Source organism: Misgurnus anguillicaudatus, chromosome 19, assembly GCF_027580225.2.
Source record: "Misgurnus anguillicaudatus chromosome 19, ASM2758022v2, whole genome shotgun sequence".
Classification (NCBI taxonomy): domain Eukaryota; kingdom Metazoa; phylum Chordata; class Actinopteri; order Cypriniformes; family Cobitidae; genus Misgurnus; species Misgurnus anguillicaudatus.
Window position 1 is genome coordinate 23986509 of NC_073355.2, and position 21685 is coordinate 24008193.

Genomic DNA, 21685 nt, shown 5'->3' on the forward strand with positions numbered 1-21685 from the left:
CTCCTCCAAATCACAATAGTAATTATAAACATATTTGTTTTTTTATTATTTGCTACACTTTATATAACTATTGCTACACAGCAAAAATCAACACTGCTGGTGTTTATATGAGTAACACCAAACCTGGTGGTCCTGATTTAACACTGGTGATTTTGCTGTGTGGTAAGAACTGTTTAATCTACATGCAATTTAATCTATACATACAAAAAGGACGATTTGGCATCTCCAATTCACGTAAACTTGCTTATCTTTGGTTTGTGGGAGTAAACCGGAGTACCCAGAGTAAACCCACTTTGATACGTTAATTATTGCTTTTCCTGTAACATAAATTAGGTGCTTTGTGTTAAAGGTGCAATTTGTAAGATATTTGCAGTGAAATGTCCAAAAACCACTAGGCCAGTGTTATATATTTTGTCCAGCTGATTACTATCAATATCTGTAATGTTTTCAACTACTTGTAAATCGTGAGAAAATTTCCATTCAAAACATTGTTACGGGGCAGTGCAGTCTCCTGTCAATGACGTTAATATCCACGTGACCCTTTGTCACCGCCTTTACTGACGTAAACCACATGACAACACTGGTCGAGTTTGAAAAAATAAAATGGCGGCCAAGGAAGCGACTGGAGCACAAATTTAGTGTAAATAAACTTATATTTTCACTTTTTACACATTTTATTGCATTTCTAGCGAGAAATTAGTATTGTAGTTTTCAAATATGTGATTAGTTATCACAAAGGCGCTCTCTGTTTATATTTCAAACACGCTGCCTTTGAACTGCGTCGGAAAGCCTTTCTCTGAGCTGCCTTCATTTCATGCCTCCGAAGGCATTTCCTCATGAGGCTATGGCTTGCTTATGAACTTATGGATAACTCTTTATCGTCTGCCTCTGGTTGTGTCAGCTCCTGTAAGCATACGGGCCAACCAAACGACCCAAGAAGAGTTTGGAACAAAACGAGAGAGGATCAATTTGTTGTTGCATTATCTGGATGGAGAGAGCTTCACGACAACATTTAACTAGACCGAGATTCTGTTCCTGCTTGTGTTTTACGCGATGGGTGAGTTGTTTTGATTCGTAACCCTTCAAAAAACGTATGCTATTATATTGATCACAACATTAGTGTGTAGACTGTAATCAGCGCGTCTTCCTGCGGACGATATGCACATCAAAGGTATTGTACAGCAATATAAATGGTCATTTTAAAACACTTCAAAATAAGATTTGTACTGTCAATACATTATGTGAAAAATCATTGTAGATTGTAAGTTGAAAACTTAATTCTGTGCTGTGTTAACCATCGAATTTTCACTAATAGTGTAACATCTATGACTAACAATTTCGTTTTGAACATCACATATAAACTTACATAATGAAATAAACAATGTCATCAAACACAACATTTATAAGACTTGATTACCTTATCCATCAACGTGATTTCTCGTTCTCGTCTGATTGATGGCCATCAGCGGTTAAGTTAAAGACTACAAATCCCATAATTCCACGCTGCTTCAGAGCGTCATTAAACAACATCATTGTTATTGATTTGATCTGGCGCCATCTAGCGACGCATAAATACGAATTGCATCTTTAACCACAAAAAGTAACAATTTACATTTTAACAATTCCAAATTCCAAAAGTATGCTAGTAGGTAGCAATATGTCAATGATGTAGGTAGATGTGGGTTATGTATTTTATCTGTGTTTCTGTGTTTTGCATTTTCATTATAACAGAGACATCTAGTACCAAAAAATCTAAGTAATAAAATAAATAGAAACTTAAATAAGGAAAAAAATATAGCAAAAGGACATTTTAACTGTTAATAATAAATTACAATAAATTAATTAAATACAGTACTGTGCAAAAGTCTAAGGCCACCTTGCCACGTGATGAAGCAGGAGGTCCCACTTTATATTAAGTGGCCCTAATACCTGTGAACTTACATGGTAACAAGATGTGTACCTAGCACTTAACTACAGTGTAAGTACACAATGTTACATAGTACTTACTGCTGTAATATTTGTGTAACTACATACATGTATCAATCCACTGAATGGTATCTGTAAGTACAAATGTGTAATGTAACTACATTTTGTAATTGCATGTTTTTCAACTTGCGCACATACTGCAGTTACCAGTTTGTGATACATTGAACCTTTATGACAATCATAATGATTCCAATGTATATATCATGTATTTATGACCTGCAGGACTGAATTAGACTAAAGTTTCAACTTGTAATACCAGTGTACTTACAGAGTAACTCCTCAGGAACTGTTCACTTAATATAAAGTGTAAAACAGTCACAACTAACTGTGTAATAAGTAAACCTTAAACCTTAATATAAAGTGGGACCGCATTGGAAACATGTCTTTCTCTGAATTGTAGTACATTTTAGGTATGACAAAAAAAACTATTAGATAAACTAATGTATGAACTTACTTATTGAAACTTTACATTCTGCCTCAACTACTGTTTTATGAACAACAAGACTTTTGCTATATAACCCTTTTAGACACTTTAAAAAGATAATACATATTTTAAAATGCATGTGAGTGTGCTAGACATGACAAACCTTTCAGTCTTGGATAAAGCAGCAGGTCTGAATCCTATTTGAATTTAGCTGTTATCAGACAGCAAGTCTGCCCATTAATGCAACATCATCACTTCCATGTATAACTTAAAATTAGTAACTTCTGTAATCAGTAAACTGTATATTTATGCTGTGGTGTATCACATTGGGCAGGGACGCACAATGATAGAACATAATACAAAAACCCAAATAGCAACCCTACAGGCTTGGTCAGGAGGTCTTTCTGAGTGGAGTTTGCATGCAGTGTTGGGGAAAGTTACCTTTGAAAGTAATGCATTGCAAGTTACTCCAAAAACTTAACTAATTGCGTTACTTAGTTACTTTTCATTGAAAGTAATGCTTACGTTACTTTTTAGTTACTTTTGCGTTACTTTTGCTTGGCTGAGGCTTGATCTCTTTCAGGCCTTGCAGGTGTTTTTAATGACTGAAAGTTCTGCATTTAGAAATTGCTTATTTTAACACAAAAATTTTGAGCTCTGGCCTGCCAGCTTAGTTTCTGACTCAGACTAGTGATGGGCAGTCCGGCTCTTTCCATAGATTCGGCTCTTTCGGCTCAAGCTCCGGCTCTACATTTTAGTGATGGCAGTCCGGCTCTTTTCATAGATTCGGCTCTTCTGGCTCGGCTCCCTTAGAAGAGCCGGCTCTTACGGTGCCACCCCTGCATGCGTCTGAAGATTCGGCTCTGCTCGTTCGCTACAAAGAATCAGCTCTTAGAGCGGCTCGTTCGCGAACGACCCATTACTAACTCAGACTGTTCCCACACATTATGCACTTTATGTAGGCATACAAGACTACGTTTAGTTTAATTCAGTACATAATTTTTTATCGAATTAATTAATCTAAAAAAGTAACTTGCATTAATTTATGCATTACTTTACTTGTTACTTCAGAAAAGTAATATTTTTACGTAATGCACGTTACTTGTAATGCGTTACCCCCAACACTGTTTGCATGTTCTCCATGTGTCAATGTGGGTCTTCCCTGGTGTCCTTTCACAGTCCAAAGACATACAGGCTAGGTTAATTGACGTCCTTAGCAACACATATTACTAATGATAAATATTTTTTTAAATATATTTATGGTAGGAAATTAAAAAAATATATTCATGAAACATGATCTTTACCTAATGATTTTGGGCATAAAAAACATCATTTTGATCCATACTCTACAATAACTTATGACTGGTTTTGTGGCCCATGCCCATATAGGCATTTAGTAACAAATAATAATAATAACAAAGCGGAAATATGCAAACTCACGATTGCTTTTTTGGCAAATGATATACACACATTTAATGTTAAAATGCTTATCTTTCAGATGTTGGAAAAGATCCCATGCATTTAGACTATCTCAGCTTTTTAATGTCTGTTTATACAATACCAGACTGATTTGATGATGGTGAGGTCAGTTTTTTAACTCAAAGAGGAAGGGTTATGCAAACCAAAGCAGTGTCTAGCCTTTATACAGTAACACTTTCCTGCCTTGCATGCAGAAGTGTGTGTGGATCTAAACAGCAAAACTAAGAATGGAGCTGAGTACCATTTTAATCTATGCTGCAGCATATCTGACTTTTCAACGTAAGTTAAACGATTTAAGTTTAAACTATTTAACGTAAAATGTTTTTAAATGTTTATTTTTTGTTTTCTTTTCTTGTTATGTTTTATAGATGGAGTCCAGGCACTGACCGAGTATGAACCTGTTGCTAAACCTGGGAATCCACTTATTGTCACAAGTTTGTGTAAAAACTTTTGTGTCTGTGGCAACACAAGTAAGTACTTCACCTCTTTCATTTGGTATTACATATAGCACTGAATTTTTAAATGTGTTATTTAATATGTTTGTCTGCAGAAATTAAGGAGTCTCAGATTAAATTTGAGCTGTCTTAAAGCATTTTTGGGAGTACTTTGACTCTGCGCCAGAGGTGGGTAGTAACGAATTACATTTACTTCGTTACATTTACTTGAGTACATTTTTTGGGTAACTAGTACTTTTAGAGTAAATTTAAGGATGGGTACTTTTTACTCTTACTCAAGTACATTTCTAATGAAAAAACTGTACTTTTACTTCGCTACATTCGGTGGCGTTACTACGCTACTTTCAAATGGTAATAATTAATGAATATATTTTATTTTTATTAAGTTTATATGGCTTGTTCGAAAGTCTCGCGAGACGTTAGAGAGGCAGCGTGCGTTGCGAGGGGTGGCTACGTTTCACCCTTTAGCGCGCGTAGATGAAAGGAGATGACTGAAGCGGAGGATGACTTATGCAAGCTATCGGAGGCAGATCACGCGTGGCCTCAAGTTTGGTCTATGTTTACACTACAAAAGGTCAAAAAGAATAGTTTCATAATGCAATGTATGCTTTGTGCACCAAAACGAACTGACATCTCAGCATACAGGAATTCAAGCTCCAACATGAAACAACACGGCGGTAGGTGTCACTTTCTGCAGTGCCTTATTATAATATTATTTCCCGCACTGTTTTTGTCATATGCGCTCTTGTGCAAGCAATGAAAATTACTCTAACCTTACAAACAACACACGTTCACATCTGCACATTTCCATATCATTTCCTCATAAAACTAAACAAATTGAACGGCATGTTAAGTCTTGCATTAATAATACTGGAGAACCGGGGCAAAAGTAACGCTGGACGAAAGTAACAAAGCGATTTTCTAACAGGACTGATACCATTTGCATCCCAAACTATGACAGCATCTTTGCAACCCTTGACAGAGCTGACAAATATCGCGTTATTTACTCACCATTTTCCGGGTGTAGATCCAGAAAGGTGTTTTCAACCATAAGTAAATTCCAAAAGCGGTCATTGTTTTCTTATAACGCGTTGTGTTTCTCGTTTCATCAATCCTCAGGTTATTTAGTGCTCTTACACATTCTGAAGTTTGACTTCTCAAGAGTTTTTCAAAATAAAAGTAAATTGGGTTTAAATGTGAGGAGATCCTGTCGGGACGAAAGTAACACTTACTTTTGTACCATTTATATTATTCTAATTTTATTTAATTTAATTTTCATATTGTTCAAACTGTTGAATTTAAGTTTGTACTGTTGGTTGCTTTTGAAACATTTGATAAAACTGAAATTTAAAATGAAAATATAATTTCATTATTTTTTACAAAGATAAATTACAAAATATGTTTGCAGTTACATATTAAAGAGGTCATAGTCATGTATAGTTAATAAAAACAAGTGTAACACGAAAATCTACATTGTTTTGTTGTGTTAAAAAAAGTAACAATTCACCACTTATGTTCAAAGTGAAATTATACTAGTCATTTTACATTTGTTCAAAATTCCACCTGGTATTGATAGACCACACTTGTGAGTTACTGACCACAGCAAAAATATATCTCTGTCTGAAACATTATCTTTAAAAAATTAAAAAACTTAAAAAAAATAATTCTGAAAATTGGTACTTTTCGCCTGTTCTCCCTTACACATAACCGGACACCTTACTTAAATGTAGAAAATACATACGAATAAAAACTGGATTGTATTTTATTTAATTCCTTCCTAAAGAATCTATATACTTATAAAAATAAAAGAATAAAGTATGTTTTTAAAGAAATATTATAATAAATGTAGAGTTGATTTGCAAAAACAGATAAGTTCCATTGGAAATTCTAAAATAAGCATTTTATCAAGCTCCTTATGTTCATTAATTGCACATTAATGGCAATGAAAATAACCTATTCATATAAAAACATGATAACAAACAGACACACACATTCTTTTTTTCTTACTGTAAGCTTGTTTAAAGGCAGATGCAGGCAAATTTTGTTGTGAACTTGAAAATAAATACACAGTTAACTGTCAGAAAACAGTCAGTGTGTGTTTAAGATTTTTTTTAATGACACGTTATGTGATGTTGGAGGACTGAGATAGACTGCTTTACTTTAACCTAGGTTTATAAGTAGTATATAAGCAGAACAATGAGACTTTTAAGGAGAGGTTTGTGAAAGCCCTCCAAGTAGTCTGAAATTCAGGGATTTTACACTTCTTTTCAATCAGATCGGAAGTAACGAGTAACTAACTACTTGAGTAGTTTTTTCATCTAATACTTTTTTACTCTTACTCAAGTAAATAATTAGATTGTTACTTTTACTTTTACTTGAGTACATTTTTGTATAAGTACTTGTACTTTTACTTGAGTACAGATTTTGGGTACTCTACCCACCTCTGCTCTGCGCAGTAAAACTCCCCCTCTCGCTTTCATTATAAGAGGGAGAGGGGGAGCGGAGCGGATTTTTCAGGCGTGACTTTTTACTGCGCCGGATATGCTATTCCGCCATACGTTAAAGTTACCCTTTTTAACCCGCATAGAAAAGTGCCACATTTTATTTTGTGCCACCATACTTGGTTGTATAACTACTCGTTTTAAATAGGGAAAATGTTAATGTGTTTGGTCATTTCCAACTTCATCTCTGTTTGGTACCATTGAATGAACTGGGCTAAGCTAAGTGCTATCAAAGTGTCGCCGCGCGCCACAGTGATTAAGTGCACACAATATGATAGAGGTATGTATCAACTCTTCTTTGTTAAGGTAATAACATAGTTTAATATGACAAAACGTTGGAGTATCCCTTTAACTGAATGAATACATTCTACTGACATATCTTAAATATCAGTGCCATTATATATATATATAGTATGTAAAAACTTCTTAAATGTTCCAATTTAATCAAATTATGTCCATGTCCACAAAGCCACATCAAAATGTATTAATGTATAATTGTACATTAACCCCCACTTCTCATATGCGTCAAAGAGACAAACTTCAAATAAAAAAGATGTAATGGATATTTTTGAGTAATGTATAATGGATTTTTAAAAGATTGAAATGCATTTTTTCACAGTATTTTCAATTGCTCCAAGACATGTCAGAATCATTGTCTTTTTGCCAGATAGATTTTAATGCGCTCCCTGTATTGTGCTATTTAACTTAAATTTATTAAAACTAAAATTATAACCCAATTAAAATAATTTATCCTAATGTTTTTTTATTTCATAGGAACATTTACTGCAGTTTACACACAGCTGCCTTAGCTAAGAAGAAAGCTGTAGTGTTTACATTGATGACAATATACTTCATCAAGATCGAATAAATGCTTTATTTTTAAAACTATGCAAGATTTTTTTAACTTGTGTAGTGGAGGACTTTTATTATGCTTTTATTTTCATATTATTCATTCTATTTTTCATTTTTTAATTACAATCATAAGCTCATAAATTGTGATTCATATGGAGATCATGTTTTTCTGCTAACGTACAGAATTATGCTCTTTCTGTCTTTTGAGCAAAGTACAATGTCCAAGGACTTAAACATCATGTACTGAGAACAAGACATACGTTTTATGATTTCACTAGATTTGTGTTTAACTGTTTATGTTCTTAATCACTGACAAACTGAAGGTTATCTTCTAAATGACGTAGAAACTGATGACTACACATGTTTCAGCATCTTACTATAAATGTGTGTTCAACCTTGTAATCGGGGCTCTTTGGGTTTTTAAACTTCTAGCACCGCGAGGGTGAGAGCCTATTCTGCAGAATATACATATACATATATATATATATATTAAATTCAGACAAAGAAAATTCTGTATACGTGTCTGTGTGATCCTTGACTTTGACTCCTACACTCTTAGAAAGGATGTGTTAATTTTTTACACATCATTGTGTGGTAAGCTTTTAACACATTATGTGTAATTTTAACACATTATGTGTCATTTTCTGTAGATTTTGTGTTAAAATATAACACATGTTGTGTTAAAAGTAACACAAGATGTGTTGTTTCAATAATAACACAGCGATGGGTGAATTCTGGGACAACGCATTTAGTGTGTTGTCCCAGAATCAACACTAATGTGTTGTTTTTAACACATTCGTTCTAAGAGTGTAGTGAGTATTATTTGATGCGGCTAAAATTCCACGACACTTGTTTCTCATAAATGTCAGGTCAGTGGGCAAATCTCCACGCCCCTAAACATAACGTAGCACAAAGCGAAACGTGAATGGTTGCTTTACGAGTCAGTTATATGGCCTCTTCGGTGGTCCTTGGCCATTATAATAGTGGCCATGGTTACTTGATCTTAAGTAGGAAGCCTTTGTTACGCCAGACTAGTGTCCCAATAATTTCTGGGTAAAATATGTTGTCCCTGTGGCACTCTATTGTAGGGGCTTACCAGAGAGAATTTGCAAGAACATAAAGTGGTACTTAGACAAGTCACATGAAGCAAATGGTTAATGTTCATAATGTTGTAACCACAAAGTTACAAGAATAACTTTTTCTGTCTTGTGACAAAGAATCACATGTCAGCAGAAAATTAGATATTTAAAAAAATCACTTAGACAAAAAGGAAAATAGATTTTTTGGTGACAATATTTAACAAAGCTAAAATACCCTAAGCTTAGTGTTGCTTTTTAACAACTGTTATCAACAGTTTTGCTGTAATGTTTATTTTATTTAGTATTCTAAAAAAAACTATGTGTTTGTGTTTGCTGTATTTCTTTAATTACATGGAAAAATATTAGTTTATGATATTGTATAGCTAAACTTTTATACCATGTTTGGTGGTGTTATGTTCAAATAAAAAATAAACTTTAAAAAGGTCATGTCAAAGGACCATGCTGACTCTTTTCATAACAATTTTATTCATGTGTAAGACAGGAATGACAAAGACACCAAATACAATTTTATTTTATTAGGTGTCTTTGTCATTACTGCCTTACACACATACACCTTCAGCACATACTGTAACCATACACATAAATTGAACAAAATTTAGACACTTAATTATTTTCTTTTCATCTGTATAGATAGACTCAGGTTGACCCTGAAGCCACCAATACAGAGAAACATATTCCTCTTCGGTGATGTGATCTTGCATGCTGTTGTTTCTGGAAATGAACACAAAGTAGTGGAAGATGCCAAAGTGTCATGCAGAGCGGAGAATGAACCTGTAAATCTACTAATTTCTAGGGACATTTCAGAGGTTCAGAAAATCTATAATTTCACTGTTAATAGAGATAAATGGTTTGATGGAAAAGTTGTCACTTGTACCATTGGTGACACAAACATCAAGAAGGAGATATATTTTAATAAAGGAGGTAAGTCACTGATTTAAAGATCCTACCTTGTGACTCACTCTGTCATATGATCTTTGCTTAACTATTTTTATATATTTTTTTTCAATTCAGCTTCAATGATGCCCAGTGTTAGCATTTATGAAAAAAGCATTGGCAACAATGCTGCACACGTCTCTCTGGTGTGTGAGGTCACCAGCCCTCAACTTGGTGATGTCTATGTCATGTGGAAAGTAGATAATGAAAAATATAAAGAGGGTTATACCAGTGCTCCAATCTGCAAAAAAGACTCGACATCTGTCATCAGCATTTTTTAATTGTTTGGAAAAAAATATAAAGAATCTTCAATCTCCTGCGCAGTCGTGCATGCCAACATGGACGATACAAGATCACCACTAACAAAAACAACAAGCAGAAGTAAACAAACATGTCCTACTTGCCATGTTTGCCCTGACGATTATTCATGATATTTCCAATATGATTATGTCTTTGTCTCTTTGTATTTGTCTCATTATGGTTGATCCTTACAATTTTACATAGATCTTTGGTTGTCTTAAATGTTTTATTTTGTTCTTATTGTGTCATTGCTTTTATATTCATTTCATTTAGTCTAATCCTTTTCATATATACTTACTTAAACTTAAGATTCTTTTCACCCTAAAGGCAGTTTTAATATTTCTCCCAAATATTAAGCAATAAATCTGTGTGTTTAGCTGATTTAGTCCAGCATTTATCCAAAACTATAAAGATGTTCCGAGAATGTGTGATATTAGCAATAATTCATTATTGTAAAAATATGCTTTTTCTGTTGCACTTATCACTAAATGTGTAACACAAAGAAAATTGTGTTTTTATGTTTTGACGCCTGCATTTAACCCATGCAGTGAGTTGTGCAGACACACATCAAATCATTAACACACACACAGAGCAGTGGGCCACTATCATTGCAGCACCCAGAGAGCCACTAGGGTGCCTTTCTCAAGAGCACATCAATTGCAACCTGCAGGCCATAATGATACACAGGGCGAAAGCGTTAACGCTTGACGGAAGGCTTGTCTGAAGCGTGGCCAACAGCCAATCACGGTGGCCGCAACACATGCTCCAGTCTTCCATAAACGTAATTGGCTATCTCTGCCTAGGTTGTTTGCACAAGGCTATCTGATTGGCTGACACATACGTTGCCGCTTGAAAACTTGAGAAATGTTCAACTTCTGCCTCAAGCAACGGCACTGACACGGCGCCGACGGATCCACAATTCAGTTCGGCAATGCATGACGTCTCCATTAAAAGTGAATGGGAAGCATCCAGTGGCGTGTTTACCATTTTGGGGGCCTTAAGCAAAGTCCAAGAACCGGGCCCCCCATGCCCCAGCATTTCCCAAGGTTTTTCATTTGAATTGCACAACAATAATATTCAGTATATAGAATAGACCTTTTACGCACTTCTGCATTTTTCGACTGGAAATACGTCAACAAAGTTTTTAACAACTTCCTGTTATCGTAGCAGCAGATACGAAAAATGGCAGAGTCAAAGAGTCGCAGTTTCTGTTGTGTTCCAGGCTGTTCGTCTTCCAACCAGAAACAGCCCTACTTTTATAATAGTATATAATAGTAATAGTAAGTGAAGAAAGTGCCGCAGCAAGAAGAGTGAACACACAAGAAGGAGAAACTTTTTGAACTTTTGCCAACCGGCAGAGGCGATTCTAGGGTTAGAGCTTTAGGGGTGCTAAGCACCCAATGAGCTCCACTGCCACCACTCACTCTTTTTTCCTACAGAAACCAATAATATGTCTATTGTAAAATAACTACAATTTGAACATTGGTTCAACTAACTCCAAAATCCAGATTTTTTTGGAGACCTTTCAGACATGAAAACGGGCCTGGGGTGAAAAAGACGAGAAGAATATTACCCCTCTAGGGTCTGGGAGCATGCTCCCCCTTAGAAGTTTTTTTTAAATTACATATTTTAAAGCATCAATCTGATGAGTTTTGAGATGCATTTTTTTTTGCCAACCTTTTCTTTCTGATTAATGGCAAGCTAGCACTTTTTTGCCATTAATGCCATATTAAAGTCTCAGGACAAAGGTGGGCTACAGCAGCAGTGTGGGTATGGTTTTATGTGAATATACAGTGTATCGTTTTAAGCCTGTCAAAACGACAAATCTCCTAATTTATAACTTTTATGCCTACAACATATGGTAGGTTTATTAATAGTTTGTTAATTTGCAGCTTTTCTTTTAACAGTCCTTTAATTGAACCATTACCTTTAGCCTACTATATGTCTAAAACAAAACACTTGTGACTCCTGCACTAAGGGTTAAAACGTTATCCCCTTCATATTAATCTACATGTGACAAACTAAAAAAATATTTATTGTCTAGTTTGATAGTCAGACAGTTAGTGATTTCACACATAACTTACCGGTATTGGTGGTATATAGTGATATGTAGTTTGTTTTCACTCTGGTTCAAACGCCATGTTTTCATGACGACTGACCAGAAAAGACGCAAGTACATGACTACCGAGTGTTAAAATAAGTCTCAAATTAACGATAAATCATACAATAAACTTTAACAACAGAGACACACGTATGCAACTACCCACTGAGACGCATAAAACTGCATGCGTCTTGAGGAAGAACATTGTAACCGGCGCTACTTCTCTCCGTTTAAGTCTATGGACGAGTCAGCACTGTGCTACTCCGCAGCGCGCGGGTACCCGCCGGACTAAAATAATCTGAAAATAAACACTTATTATACGTGTACCATGGTGATTAAGTATAAGACAAAAACACGGCTTGAAAGATTGATTCGTGATGTACTCGCTCATTATAAACATAACGTAAACATTTTGTAAGATTTGAACAAAAAAGTTGCATCACAACACTTTTAACTGATTCTCACTCTGCATGTGTTTCGCGCTGAATGACGGTCGGGATAAGCGATGCAGGTACAGAGAAGTAGAAGAAGAAGAGGATGACACCATTTGCTAAGCGGGGAGGTTTTCATTTTCTACCTTAACATATACATTTTAAACCACAAACTACGGAGTATGTTTTGGACTTTATTTAACCTTGTCAAAGACGAACAAACATTTTAGAATAAATACATTTCTTGCTCCAAGTTTTAGGGGTGCTGAGCTCCTTTTTAGGGGTGCTGAAGCACCCCTAAAAAGGGGCTAGCCTCGCCCATGCCAACCGGCATTCTGTCTGTATTAAAACCTCCAGTTTGTGAGGCTCCTCGCTCTTTCTCATTGACCTGAAGCATCTACCTCTCACTACTACCTGTCCCTGTAGTATATTTGTTACTTTAACTGCATGTAACAAGAAAAAATTACGTGTTATCTCATATATAAATGCACAACTTTACAGCAGACTGCCAGTAACATTTACCTAGTACAGCAGCTACACCAAATTACTGGTTGTTATGTTAATCTCATGCCATCTCACTTAAACATAACTTACACACAACATTTACTGCAATGTGTTAAATCTTACAGTATATTACAAATTCACAACCCATAAGATTTAACGTACAATTAACGTAAACAGAATTATAACTGGTTTTGTAGCTAAAGCTTACCTTGGTAATTGTGGATAAACTCTGCATGGAAGAATTTATATCCCTTATCTAGTTTGTTCCCTTTAGTGGACGAATGTATCTCCACACCCTTCACCACATCGGCGCTGGTGAACTTCGATAGACAAATTAGGAAAGTCGAAAACACGCTAGCTGCCCTTGCTCCACCAACAACAAAGCTTATACCGGAACTGCGTTTACGGTTTGTTGACGTATTTCCGGTTTCTACGTAAATGGTCTATTAAGTCAGATATATAGATAAACTGGTTTTATTTTGTTTTACACTGCTTAAAATAACACTAGATTGTTACAGTTTGGTATGACAAAAATTCTTGGTTTTAAAATTGCTTGCAAATGTCTTTTAGGATGTATTTAAAACTATGTAATTAATACTGCAACTTCAGTGTCTGGACATCTTACTAAAAAAACTAAATGAGAAAAAAGATGAAGCATTAGATTATGATTCAGACTGATCTAACAAACTGAACTAACAAACACCAACAAACAACATGTGAGATACACAACAAGCATATAGACATATACTAAAGATGAGATTTTAATGATGTGAAAATGCCGGTTTGAAAGCCTCAAACCGGCAACTCTCAAGTTACAAGCCCAACTTTCTAACCAAGAAGAAATGAGCAATGAAATGAGTATAAGCAGTAAACAGGGAAATTATCTTGATAAAGAAAATGCACTTAAAAAATAAAGGTTTCTCCACCTCATCACATACAAAACGTATTAAAAAAATTTCAATTGAAAAAAAAACACATGCATAGAAAAAAATATATCTTCATTCAAGCCTAAAAACAACACCAAAAACGGAAATGCACCACAAAAACTCACAACGCAAGTACTGAAACACGCTGCCAATATGAAGGCCACTCTTAATGTTCATGTACGTGTTGTTTTGTTTCTGAGATGCAAGTTGAAAAAAGGACAACAGAAAATGTGAGAATAGAATTTATCTTTCTCTTGACTTTTAATCATGAAAACATATTAATTTTGAGTATGAATGACTGCAGAAGGTGAGCTAGAGTCTACAAACATTTTTGGACAATATGCTCAATTAAACTTGATATGTGTCAGCATGTTGATTTCATTCCACTGCAGTTGTGTAAATTGACTGCAGCATTAAACCATAATTTTCACAAATATTTTGTGAAATTACATAAATCGCTATATGTCCAGAATGATCTATATTGCACAACATACACAGCCCTCTTACAATCTCTCTTAAAATGATAACATATAACCTGAACGTAAAAATAGCTTTATTATTCAAATTACATTTTTTTATTGTCACTGAAACTGCACCTTCGAAATCTGATTCGGCCTGATCCTTTATTTAACTTAGTTAATGATATACGGAAATGTTCACCATAAGCAAGTGAAATAAGACTGGTGGTACTGGGTACAGGACCATTTTACATACACTTCACTCCGCTTACACAGTCGTGTAAATCAAATGCTATAAGTTATATTTGTCATGTGAGTGGCTCTATTTAGTCTTACCAGTACAAAATTAAAGGTTTTTTTTATTGACTGCAATTAAGTACATAATTGACATAACAACCAACATATGATAACTCATACATGGAATGTCACATTTAACCCATCCAGTGAGTAGTGAACACAAGCACTGCAAGTCATGAACACACACCCGGAGCAGCTATATCACTGCAGCACCCGGGGAGCATTAGGGGGACAGGTGCCTTGCTCAAGTCAAAGGCAAGTCAGTCACAACCTGCCAGTCTTGAGACTCGAACCAGTAACTCTGGAGCTACAAGACTCTCTAACCATTAGAGTACTATATGTTATTTTTCAGATGTTCATGGCATCACACTGACCTTGTGTCTTGCACAGATCAAAACTCTGAGAATTCCTTTAAGAGTCAGTTCACTATTTCCAAAGACACCAAGCATATTGAGCTTAACTTAGATATTAGCAGTCAAACTGAGGACACAGCTGTTTTACTGTGCAAAGATGTACAGTGACTCATCTGAGCATAAGAAATTAACAAAAACTAGAGTGCATCCAAGTGTGTAAAACCTACTCAGTTATCAACATAAAATACAATACCTATAATGCATTACATAGTAGTGCTCCATAATTGCCACCAAAAGAGGGTGTTATTTTGCCATCATAAATAATAGAATAAAACATCACCCATTTTTGTCATCCTTGGAGTACCAATTAGGAGTATTATTTCAGTAACTCCTCCTCCTCGTGTGTATTACTCTGAGAGATCATATACAGGCAAAGAATATTGCTTATGCAAATGTGCTTGCTTTAAATGGTTACTGGTCACTTCAAGAGCGAATTACCTAATATTTCATGTGCATCAGTTCAGTCTCTAAATATTTTTTTAACAATGGGGTTGACAAACATTTGGCATTTCATCTTTATAGTGATTTTAATTCAACAAGGTAATTTTGGCATTTGTGTATTCTTCTTGTTATGAGCAGTTTAATACATCAGAGTTAATGTGATTTATGTCTTTATTTTCACAGGTATCAGTGGTGATGAGATCAGATTAGATCAGTCACCTGCTGTAATAAAGAGACCGCAGGAAACAGTGAAGATCTCCTGTAAAATATTTGGCTTTGACATGACAGAGCACTACATGCACTGGATAAGACAGAAACCAGGGAAAGCTCTGGAGTGGATTGGGAGAGTTGACACTGGCAGTGATTATGTTTATTATGCAGACTCAATGAAAGATCACTTCACTTTAAGTGAGGACGTGTCTGCAAGTACACAGTATCTTGAAGCCAAGAGTCTGAGAGAAGAGGACACTGCTGTTTATTATTGTGCCCGAGAGACACAGTGACTAAATGTGATGAAGCAGTTCTACAATAACTGTGAACTATAATGGGAATTTTTGTAGTAATAATAGGACTGTCATGATTATAATTCTGCCTATAACTTCTAAATATATTTTTTTCAATTCTGAAACTAGTCTGGAAATTCACAAAACATCTGTAATAATTTAAATAGTCTCAATTTACTTGTAATTGAACATTAGCATGCAAATTGGCAACCAGACTATTATAGTGAATGCACTTTTTATTTTTTCTTCAATCTGACTTGCAAAAAAGTAATACAGTACCATTTTCATCTCTGTAGATCAATACATGTACACTCATAAAAATAAAGGTGCTTCACGATGCCATTGAAGAACCTTTTTTGTCAAAATGGTTCCATAAAGAACCCTAAAGGGAACATATCATGAAAATCTGACGTTTCCATGTTTAAGTGCTATAATTGGGTCCTCAGTGCGTTTATCAACCTAGAAAATGTGAAAAAGAAAAAAAACGGTAACTTTGTCTTTGTAAACCATTCTCTGCAAGCATGTGAAAAATAGGTCATTGAAATTTGGCTCCCCTTGTGATGTCAAAGGGGGATCTTATTATATAACTGTCAGGCAGAGTGAAATAAACACGGAGAGATCCCAAAGCAGATTAACAGATTATTTATTTAAATGATAATAATGAAAGTCAATGCACACAGGGTCCGCTCGCTGGAAGATATCCACACACGTTCAGGCTCCAGCCCACGAATGGCGGGTGAAAGGGGTGAGGAGCTGCGTTGGCCAGATACCACAGACGCTTGTTAACCGCACACACTCGGGCTTCTACTACTCGAGTGGAGGGAGAAAGGGGTTGATGAGATCCGGACTGCAGGGAGAGAGAGAGAGAGCGTTAAAGGTGCGGGAGCAAACTGGACAGCTCCAACGGGGATGACCCGCTCTGCTGGACAGCGACCGAGCCACAGAGAGTCTCACTCTAGTTACAGGAATCTCAGTCTCTAAGATAGACAGATGGCAAGAGTCTCTGAAGTCTTCAGCGAGCAGCGTGATAGATCCTGAGCAGCAGAGAGAACTGGTTAAACGGGGCAAATAAACAAAACAATAAACTGGGGAAAACTGACAAATACTAAGACACGACACGACACGACTGGAAACTAGCTGGGCTAGTAACGGGCGAGTACATACACAGACGGACTTGCAATGAACACAAAAACACACAGGGATTAAATACTGAACCGAATGGCCATGAAATGAACTGCAGGTGATTGACGCAGGTGAAACAGATAACACTAATTACACCCATGACGTGTGAAACTGTCAACACAAAAACACCAACACAGAGAAACCAAAATATAGCAATCAATAAAACCAAAGTCATGACAATAACTGCCCTAATTTATCTAACCCCAGCACTTCCATTTAATGCAGGGGGGGGTCATGATTCTGCCCTCTTGTCATTGCATTATTCTAGTTTGAGGCAGAATCATGATAGACTCATGTGCTGCGTCCGAAACCGCCTACAACATACTATATAGTACGCGAAAAGCAGTAGGCGAGGCGAGTAGTATGTCCGAATACATAGTATTCGAAAAACAGTATGCGAAAAGTACCCGGATGACCTACTACTTCCGGTTAGATTTTGCAGTGTGCATACGATGGACGCTTCACTATCCCATGATGCCTCGGACGAGGAGTTATCCAACGAAGAAGAAGAGGCACGCCGCTGTTTTCGCGCTGAAATGACACGACGTGATGACGACGTATGTCACGTGATGTAACAACATGGCGGATGTAGTACGTCCGAATCTCATTCATACTACCAGGATTCATACTATACAGTACCTACTGTTTTAACGCCAAGTAAGTAGGTACTTCATCTAATTCAGTACCTACTATACAGTATGCGGTTTCGGACGCAGCCATGCTTTCTGTGCCTGCATGTGGCCTTTTTGTTGGGCTGCATGCTTGCGTGTCCCGTCACTTTATCCCCGCTCCCTTGTCATCCTCTTGTCTTCATTGACTAATCCTTGTCACCTGTTCCCCTCCTGATTTTACCCCTATTTAAGGTCCTTGTGCTCTGTGTTCTGTCTGGTATCGTTACCTCTGTTCCCGATCCGTTCCTGTGTCAAGTCAAGTCAAGTCAAGTCAAGTCAAGTCCTTTGAATGTTGTTATTGTGTTGTGTTGTCTAGTCAAGTTCAGTCTAGTTAGTCAAAGTCTATTCAAGTTTAGTGTTAGTCAGTCCTAGTCATTGTTGCTTGTTTAATGTGTTTTGCTCCCACGTGGGCTCTAGTGATGGCCAAATGAAGCGTTTCGAAGCATTATTGCTTTCCGATACAATTGTGTCGAAAATGGTTCATTACTCGAAGCTTCATTCAAACAGAAAATGCACACCACCATCTGCTGGTGAAATAAATGTAATGCAACAAAGCTGACAATGCGAGTAGGTTAATGTACCCGCCCCATTTGGGCTGTCAGAGCTTTGACACTGTGTTCATGTTTCAAACCCTCAATAAAACATTGAACATGAGATGTTTGTGTGTGAATATTTAGCCGTAGAATACAGCACTCTACAACTTACTATCACTGGACATTTATGTATTTAAAAATGTATTTATAATGTGGCAGAGGGCAACTGGACAGGGTTTGGATAATGTGGAGGGTATTCATTAAATGATGTGGTTTTATTCAGAAATATAATTTTTATTAATTATAATATAATTTTATATTTTTTAATAATTTTATAATATAGCCTAATAGGCTATACATTTGGTGATGTGGGCGATTTCTTTCTTTTTTTAACAAATTCACCAGCTTTGGAGAATATTCTCTCACATGAAACAGATGATGCTGGAGTATACAAAAATTGTTTAGAAAGCTTTTCTATGGTTTGGCTTCACTTGTGTGGAAAATAAAGCCGCCAGTTTCAAACCTGTCAACGCCGGATTGGGCTATCAAAGCAGTCGTGTGGTTCACTAGAGAAATGAACCAGTGTGTTTGCTTCAGACGTCGTATTTCACGTGACTAGTGACGTAACGATACAAGCTCCGAAGCAGTGGTTCATTGCAAGAACTTTTCGAGTCTGAAGCAAGCATCGAAGCTTCGGTGTCAAACGTAACATCACTAGTGGGCTCTGTTTCTTTGTTTAATTATAAAGTCATCTTTGTTTTCCATCTGTCTGTGCTTGGGTTCATTCTCAGAGCGCGAGAGAGCGAGAATTGACAGCACAATTGAATTTCAACAAACCACCATTGTGATCAGTGCTTGCATTTTACATTTCATCAGCTAATTTGCCTTTAAAAGGACACAACTCAAAACAGCATATTTTTGCTCACACATAATAAATTATTTATATGGTTTTGGAGCTAAAACTTCACGTACTCAGGGAACACCAGAGATTTATTTTACATCTTAAAAAGTCTTGTAAAATGTCCCTTTTAAACATTGGAAGAACCTTTCTGATTTTAAAAACAGGTTCTGTAAAGTGATGAACTGCTTTAGATTATAAAAATGTTAGAAAGATATGTTTTTTAAAAACCTTAAACTGAAATGTTCTTTGTGGAACCGAAAATGCTTCTTCTATTGCTTCTATGTAAATAACCTTTTAAGCACCATTATTTTTAAGAATGTAAATGAGTAACCTCTACAAATCTATAAAATGTTTTCTGCCCTAACTGCTGAAAAGATGCTCCGAATATATTTGTCGAAAACAAGAACTTCCCTTATTTTAAATGTAGCACCACATTCTCTGCTGGTGCTCTGTGACAACACAATCATCTGCTACAACACCATCCTAAAAAATACACCACCACTCACTCCATCTTACTAACAGACCTTCTGTCAGATCATCCAATTCCTCAAAATATCACATCAATTTGCAGCCCTCCCGCAACAGTTGTCATCAGACATAAACCCCATTCACACAGACCTTTGGTCCCAGAAAATACCCATACAATTGCCAGACAAGCTTCTGTGTGAACACAAACACTTCCAGTAAATCTTCTGGGATTGTTGCCGGAAAGAGGACCTAAGATTCCCGGAAAACCCTCTGTGTGAACGAGCCGAAACAATTCCGTAATGGGCGTGTCATAGTGAGGATGCGCATGTCATCACAACAAAAGTTATGGTTCAGCTCTATAAAACAAGAGATTAACATGCAGATCAACATTCACAACTAGAAATGACAGCAAACTAGACTGAAGCAGTAATCAGGAAATTATAAATGAGAAGCATAAACAATGCTGCGTGTGCTGTAGTGAGGACGCGCATGTCATGGCAATATGAATTTTGTTCAACTCTTTAAAATGAGGGATTTACATGTAGATCAACATTCACATCGTTTGCAACAAATGTCAGCAAACTGGACTGACGCAGCAACCCAGTATCACGAAATTACGTACCTATAGTCACTTAATTTTGTGAGTCTTTTCTGTGACACTGACACGTTTTTGGTTACTCAACTGTTTTGTCCTATTTTCTTACAATTGTCGCTTTGGTTTATGGTTAGATTTACATAAAATGACATCCTTACCCAAACCCAACTCTAACCCTAATGCCAGGTGACAATGGTTTAAAAATCATAAAATATAAAATATAAATCTTGAATAAAAGGTTGAAACCAATACTTAAGGTGACATCCTAACGCAAACAGCAAATCTAACCCTAAACCGAAGCGTCAATGAAAATAGGACAAAACAGTTGAGTAACAAATACGTGACAGTGACGCGTAAACAGAAATACGTGACATGTTCACGCAAAAAAGGCCAAAAAACGTGTCAGTGTCGCGGAAAAGACTCACAAAATTACATGACTACACGTACATAATTTTTGTGATACAGGGTTGGACGCAGATATCAGGTAAGTTAGCCCGTCACTTACCGTGCTGAAGCAGAGATTATTCAGCAGCATAAAAGAATATCGCGTCACATGCTCATTTGAGCTTATAATAAAACAAAAATACCCATGCCTTATCCCAACAAGATATATCGTTCAGCTCCTCCAAATGGGGGTTTTAAATGCATATTAACAATCACAATGAGAAATGTCTGAAAACTGAATATAAAAGTCAAATATCCACTAAAGCTGAGATCATTCATCAGCATAGAACGACACGTCACGCATTCCTTTATAGTCTTATCATAAACAAAAATGCACGTGAGTGGTTTCTGGAGAGAGAAATAATAAATAATATGCAAACTTCAGACGCTGCGTAGAAGATGGAAGTGCAGGACTTTAAACAGGTCATGTGTCTTTCCGGGACCTTGCAGGTTCCTGCAAATCATTGGCAGTGTGAATGAACAAAAAAATCCAACGATCCCGGAAAAGGCCAGGGTGCATTTTCCGTGTATTTTCTGGAATGTCTGTCTGAAAAGGGCTATATTAACAGCTACCACACAAGATACCATTACTGTAAAAAGCCACCCACCAGCCCAAATACAGAATACCAATGGCAGGGGTGAAGGGATTTTGTGTTCTTTCCTCTCTTAGCGCTTCTATAAGAATAATTCCATGTATTATTAATTGACCTCTGTGTTTAAATTATAATCTGACTTCAATTTATCAATTATCAATCAGTATTATTCTGATGCTGATCACAGTTTTTAT

At 36.3% G+C, this 21685-nt stretch overlaps 1 pseudogene; it reads left to right on the forward strand.

Annotated features, from left to right (window-relative positions):
- LOC129435097 (uncharacterized) overlaps window positions 1-21685 on the forward strand; it is a 74127-nt pseudogene that overhangs the window by 34355 nt on the left and 18087 nt on the right.